The following is a 7,645-nucleotide window of genomic DNA, read 5'->3' on the forward strand; positions in this document are numbered from 1 at the left end:
GGTTTAGGGTTATTTTGCCTTAGTCATGAATGTAACAAATCTACAATACTCCCCCATAGGAATATCATCAACATTCATGCTTGCAACAATCTTCTAACACGAAGCCTATAATAGCAACTGAGTCGCAGTATGCCAAGTGAGGGTATCTATGCCGATCGTTAGCAAAGTCTGCAAAGCCACAAAGGTGTTGGTGGAACCAAATCAAGTCAAAAATGGTTGCCAACCTGAAAGAGTGGGCACCAAACTCAGCCAAAATAACACATTGTGGGGTGGATCTCTAGCATCTAATAATTTGACAGAGGAGCAAAATCTAGATACGCTCGATCAAGGCCCAATCTGAGCTTTGAAGAAACTTTGAAAACCTTTAAAAAATTACTAATTACACAACAAAAACCATTGATAAAAAAACCCTCTTAAGGAATGATTATAAATAAATCATTTCACAATGAAACCCCACATACAAGATAATAATGGTAACACTAAGTGAATGATAAATAAGAGCAAGAGTAAATAGATAAAAAAACCCCATATCATAATCATTCGCATAAAACCTCAAATACTTTAATTATTCACAATAAACAAACCAAAAAGATTTGACTCTATCAACATTCTACATTATAATTTTATAGTATTCTAAAATAATTTCCCTCACACAATATATGCGTCATTTCACAGGGAAACCCCATTCACATGGAATGTAAAAAATACAAGATAATCATGGAAACACTAAGTGAATGATATAAAACAATGAGTTATTGTTACTTCATGAGTTCTCACCTGAAATGCAAAAGAAGAACAAGGTTGAGCAAAATGGCAAAGTAGGAAGCAGCAAGAAGCGTTGGCGGGAGCTATGGGAGAGACTTCTGAACAACGAAAATGAACAGGTTTAGGGTTATTTTGCCTTAGTAAATGGGTTAACTACAAGTGGTAAAGTGGCCCTTGGTGATGATTTAACGTATCACCATACACGGTAATAGGGTCAGCCATAGTTAAGTTAGGGTCATGGTGGGTTATAATAACATGGTGTTTTGATTTAGCCTAGGGACAATGTGTTTTAATTGAAATCACCCCACGGCCACCTTTTCTACCACGTGGGCAAGTTCATGTTATAAAGTGAACACAAATTGGTACAAAAGAAATTGGTAATTGGATCATTATGCCTTTTTTATTAGCCTGTAGCATAGTGGTCAATGGGGGGTTTTGGTGGCAAGTTCCAAGCGAATGCTTCTTCTTTTTTGCACTTTTAGATCACCTTGCACTCTATGGATTCTATAGAGTTTTGTAAATGCAAGATACGTAAAAGGTTAGTTTTAAACTATTCACTCACGGAGGTTCACCAAAAAAATTGGCAAATTCCGACATAGGGTCTAGGAACTGCGGGTGCACCAAGTTAGCAGTCATTTCCCCTAGCTCAAATACCTAAAATACACCTTTCTGAAAATCCCCAGTTTAAGAGATGTATTGAAACTCCCTTATTCAACTAGTGCCCGCCTACCACTTTGATAAGGTGCAAGACGATATGCTACGTACAATTGGCTTTAGTGGCAAGTCGTTGAACGGAATTGACATCAAAATCCCATGGAATGATGAGCAGTTGAAGTGTGACGTTGGAAGGTGTTGATCTGCTGTGGCCATACCTCATGGAAGTGGATACATGGAAATAAAAACTTCAATAAAGTCCTCGTGAGTGAAGGGGAGAAGTCTTTAATATTTTAATTTCATCACATCTCTAATACTAGCACAGATATCATGGTCAACCTGACAATACCTGGCAAAATTGATTAAGAGAAGGTCTCTCTCCAAACTAATTGCTAGTTTAATGTACTTTTTGACTCATCTCGCCTACTGGAAGGGCAAAACAATGGGCAAATTTTCCATCATCTCGAAAATTAGAAAGAGGAAAACTCGAGGGCTGAACAAGTCTAGTAGCTGTGTTAAGTCATCCTAATGCCAACTTATTAAAGATGGCTGCCAATGAGTTAGGCTTTGGATGCTAACATGCGCCTCAACTCAATCGAGCTTATCACAAATGAATAGTACGCATGCTGTTTTTAACCCTACTGCCTAGGGTTTTTTGTTCTTTGATTTGTAGTTGTGTTTTCTCAACACCTTCAAATTTTAGACATTGGCGAATTTCAGATTGCTTGGGACATCTTTTTCAGCAGTAGTGTAAAATGTGAAATTCACTTTAGGTCATTTTAATATATGAACAGACTAATTTGTCAGGTTTGGATTGGCCAGAACCCTGCCGCAAACTGTTGTAATATGCAAATTTCCAAGAGTCGAATTGAAAATAACTCAAGTTGTAAATTCATCAGGTCTTCCAACAAAATCTCTAACAGATACATTACATACTGGACTGTACAAAATCAGTTAAACAGTCACATTCAATTATTGGTGTGCAATACCCCAACAGAAAAATATTAATGTCCTCTTGCAAGAGAATGATGACCTGAACTATGCTTTTTGAGTTGACGTATGAGCTAAAAAGGAAAGGAAGTCACCAACTTCGGCATATACTAGAAATTTTCTAGTGGAATCACAAGCAAACGCTCTCTTGGACCTGGGAGATATGCTGCTAGTTGAATTTGGACTCTACACCAGTTGCTCCACAGTGATTTTCCTTGGAAATTTCAAAACAATTATCTAGTAAAATAACTGCTTGAAACCGCTACTTCAGAGCAGAAAACCAATGTCCCAAAGTTTGCATATAACCCAAATCCAGCAGGATCTGGAACTTCCAAGACGGAAGAGAACTGCCAACTAAAATAAAGTGCTAAAGAAATGATCATGCCAAATCCAAACATAAAACAAACTTCCAATTACAGCAAAATTGTTTCCCTAAATTTGTCTTGAAAAACACATCAAGCTTTAGTTTTATGCCCCTCTCAATAGAGAAGTAAAGCTTACGGCCTCTTATATTTTTCTGTAAATAACCTTTCAATTTAAATTAACCTAATCATATGAGTAGGTGAAGAAGTCGTAGCCACACAGATAATGCCAATGGATGTCAAACCCCTTCCTATACCCCAGGAACTATCCATCCACTGGTAAATCCTGAAGCTCACAATTCATTTTTTCCAGCAAATATGAGTATTCTCCATTAGCATCATTGTGAAAAATGACCCTAAAAACAGGGTTAAACTTACCATGCTTCCCTTTGCGGCACTTAATGAACTTCCAATAGCTTTCTCCACCAGGAACAGGAACAGCATGTGTACAAATTAAATTGGGCATATATTTAAATGATAACTAAGCAGCAATAAACAGCAAATAATATAAATGGCCACGACAATTTGTAAAACTGTATTCACTCCAAATTTCATGTGATTCTTCAATTTTACATTTTAACAGTCATAGAACCCAAGCCCTTAATCTTCCTCTCTACAACCAATGCCATCAATTTCCCATAATATTAGAAGAAATTTTAAAAAGAGTAGTTTTTAGTTCATCACAATGCAATGAACCAATTTGGCATACATAACGTCCCCCTCCTCAAGGCCAACTAATCATAAACAAGACCGGTTCCTGTTTTCCACAAAAAATGTGACATTATAGGAAGGATTAAGGCCACTGATTAGACGCCACCCTTAATTGACCAATAAGATAGCAATTTACCAGATCAAATATCTATACAGGAAACATTCGAGATTAAAGACAGATAAGGAACAAAATATATGCATGCCACCAAGGAAATGACATCTGTAGTGCTTAGTCATATACTATTTACCAACAACATTTACTATTCACTTCAGTCTGAATCTTCCCCAATACATTGCTCTGCTGCAGCGCCTTTTTTGAAGATCAATAAAGTCGAGAAAATGAGTGGCTGATTTTTGTGAACCACACAGAATTGTTAGAACTTCTCGTGAACAGCAATGATATTTTGAAACATAAATTGATGAACCCACCGAACTTTGATAAGATAGATCCCCAGCTCAGCTTGCAACTGTTGTGAAGTAATTAGTCTTCTAAAATGTAACTTAATGCGGCCTCACAAGCACAACATAAAACATATGCTCCACTTCGATTTTTGTCAATCTATTAATGAAGTTTAAAAGCTCACAATGCAAAAGACTTCCATTTTTAATCGCTCCCATAAATTCTAATCTATCTCAGATATTGTTAATGGAATTAATACTTTAAAGCTTTTATTGGAAAAGTTGAAGTGAATCAAAAGGGAATACAATGGGTACAACAATATATAAAAGACTTAAAAATAAGCTCAAAAGATGAATTTCTACTAATATCATAAAATAAAGGCACTATATAGTCCAAACAAAGATGACAAAACACAGCTCAATTAACTTCTCTGGATGTTTACTCAAACTGTGAACGAATGCTGCCAGATTACACCAAGGTCTACATGAAAATTTTCAGTCACGTGATTTTGCTGAGTAGACTACATAACAAGTGTATCTTACAAGAAAGAGAAAGAAAAACATTTATCTGAAACATGCAGCTTCAGGGCAAGTGCTCACTAGTTTTACTACAGTAGAAATGAGGTGACTGCTGCTGAGTTACAAAATTTTCTTTTTGTTCCATCTCCCTTGAAGCATTGTATCTGAACTAATTCTTTGGCAAGAGGTTTGTATTTTAAACAGATTGTTACTTCCAACAAAACTACAAAGCTCTGTACAATCTCATAGTTGCAGTATTCCTTCCAATCAGACACGGATCACTTCAAAACTGCACAACCAGATATCATGTAGAGAAATCTAACTGCACCACCAGATACTGTGTTGAGAAAACTAACTGCACAACCAGATACTGTGCTGAGAAAACTAACTGCACAGCCAGATACCATGTTGAGAAAACTAACTGCACAACCAGGTACTGTGTTTAGAAAACTAACTGCACAACCAGATAACGTGTTGAGCAAACTATCTGCACAACCAGATACCGTGTTGAGAAAACTAACTGCACAATAAGACACTGTGTTGAGAAAACAAACTTCCACCAATACTATGAAGCTTTGTACAATCTCATAGTACTGCAATATTCCTTCCAATCAGATACAGATTACATATCAACTCATTCTTTGGCAAGAGACTTGTATTTAAACAGATTGCAACATTTTGCACATACAAAAACTGTATTGAGAAACTAACTTCCCTCCAAACTACAAAGCTTTGTACACCATCATAGTTACAGTCTTTCTTCAAATCAGATATAGCTTACAGTTCAACAAATAACTAGGTGAATAAAGAAAACAGTTTGCAAACTACTCAATCCACAGAAAGATTTAGAGATTAAAGATAGATTGCCTCAGTGATCCTTGTCTCAACACTAAATTTCTTTGCATGCTATTAAATATAGCACACCCAATTAAGGAAATTGATCTGGTTAACTATTGCACAACTAGTCAAAATTTCCTGAATATGCATGCATTCCGTTTGTCAGGCAGGACACTTACATTCTAAGCTCCAACATATACAAGATATTACTGTGAGAAAATCTAACTGTTCTGATAAACAAGTTACATTGGTCATATTACCAATAGACATGCTTTTTATGTTCTAAATTTCCATCGAAAACTATATTTTTTATTTTTTTATGCAGCCAGTTGAGGAATTGATCAGGTTATCTCTTGCAAAAACCCAGTACAGATTTCCATTATAAATGTGAAGTCTGATCACATAAGTTATTTTGTTCTATATCAGATCAACTAAGCACTACTCTTACCACACACAACTTTTCAAGAGATGGCAGGTTACGGTCGAGCACCACCAGGTTGCAAATTAAAGGTGATCGCCTGACCTATGCTTGTTTCAAAACCCAATTTTCACTTAACACAATAAAATCTGACACACTCAGTTGAGACTATTGTTGATCTGGCTACCTTTTGCAGAAATCAGTGAATATTTCTCAAATATATGTCTGCATTCTGTTCATCATACAAGTCACTTGATCCTGAACCTTATCATCATATTACTGGGAGAAAAACGTTAACTGTTCTGATAAATAATATATTGATCAAGACCAGTAGACATACTTATTTCGATTCTAAATTATCATTGAACATTATATATATAAGGCAGCCAGTTGGGGATATTGATCAGGATCTTTTGCAAAAACCTGATACAGATTTCCCTTATAGACATGAATTCTGAATAGAGTGAGTCATTTCATTCTAAAACAGTTCAATTAAGTATAACTGTCACCACATGTAACTGTTCTAAGGGACGACAGGTAAAAGTCAAGCACAACCAGGTTCAAATAAAAGGTGAAAACATGTATAGTTAGTCCCTTGATCAATCAAAATGGAATGGTTGCTAACCAGTCTAGTAAGATAGCATAGAATCTCAATCTACGTCAATTGGTTTCTCAAAATAGTTTTCTGATTCTTCCACGATCCACAGAGAGACACCTTAATAAGACCTAGATTGCCTCGGCAATGCTTGTTTGAACACTGAATTTTCATTGAACACAATACAATATAGCACATCCAGTTAAGGCTATTGACCTGGCTGTCTCTTGCACAACCAAGTCAAGATTTCCTCAATATGCACACATCCCTTTCATCATGCAAGTCACTTTACAACTATTACTGTGAAAAGACGTATCTGTTCTGATAATTAACAAGTAGACACACTTGTTTCAATTCTACATTTTCATTGAACATTGTATAGTTTAAAACAAACCGTTGATGGTACTGAAAAGGATATTCTTGCAAAACGCCAGTACAGATTGCCATTATAGATATGAATTCTGACCGCTGAGTTATTTCATTCTAAATCTGATCAAATAACACGAACTACTGTCACCAATAACTTTTCTACAAGAAGGTGCCATTATAGATATGAACTCTGAACACTGAGTTATTTCATTCTAAATCTGATCAAATAACACGAACAACTGTCACCAATAACTTTTCTACAAGACGGTGGGTCACCATAGTTCAGCATCATCAGTTTAAAAGTAAAAGGTGAAGCATTTACTTCCTTGATCGATCAGAATGGGGTAGCTGCTAACCAATCTAATAAGAAAGCACAGAAGCTGGATCTAAGTCAAATGTCTTCCAAAAATGTGCACTGATTTGGCACAAATTACTAAATATCCATGCCACAATGCATAACTGTAAGGTACTCTGGAAACCAAAGATCATAACAGGTAGGATAATCTGAAAACCAATCATTATTTGCCAAAAAAACCCGACATCGTTGTTATTGCATTGTTTCTCAGGAGAGAGTGTTCCATCCACATGTTTGTAAACCTCATCATATGCACTGACATTGCCACTTTTTGGAATCAGAATACAATGAAGCCCACATAATCAGTAACGAAATAACAGCATGAAAGTTTGAAACAATAAAAATAATCAATAGTGCAACTATTTTAGATCTCAGATCTCAGAATCATTGTCCCGTCAGATGAATCTCAAAGAAAAAGCCAGGAATCATTGTCCCGTCAGATGAAGAATCTCAAAGAAAAAGCCAAGCCTCCCTATGGAGTCTTTAACTCTTCGCTCTGAAATTGCCAGATGCCACTTCTGTTTCTTAGAAACTTAAAGATACTGCCATCTCAAAGAAAACTGTTTTCAAGCAAATTCAACATAACAATAACACATGTAGCTGAAGTCCCACTTCTAAATAAATATGCAACAGTTTCAAAAGGCACCGCAAAAGATGAATTATCAGAATGA

At 36.0% G+C, this 7,645-nt stretch overlaps 1 long non-coding RNA gene across 1 annotated transcript; it reads right to left on the bottom strand.

The window, feature by feature from the left end:
• Positions 1-2,321: 2,321 nt before the first annotated feature.
• LOC149527902 (uncharacterized) lies at positions 2,322-3,218 on the bottom strand. The gene is made up of 2 exons (XR_016359617.1): positions 3,150-3,218; positions 2,322-3,057 (listed from the first exon to the last, which is right to left on the bottom strand). It is a non-coding gene; the product is annotated as an uncharacterized LOC149527902 (long non-coding RNA).
• Between the last annotated feature and the right edge of the window lie 4,427 nt (positions 3,219-7,645).

This window comes from Cupressus sempervirens, unplaced genomic scaffold (genome assembly GCF_028749045.1).
Source record: "Cupressus sempervirens isolate cs-2001-9-10 unplaced genomic scaffold, ASM2874904v1 CseChr00c100012_05, whole genome shotgun sequence".
Lineage (NCBI taxonomy): Eukaryota > Viridiplantae > Streptophyta > Pinopsida > Cupressales > Cupressaceae > Cupressus > Cupressus sempervirens.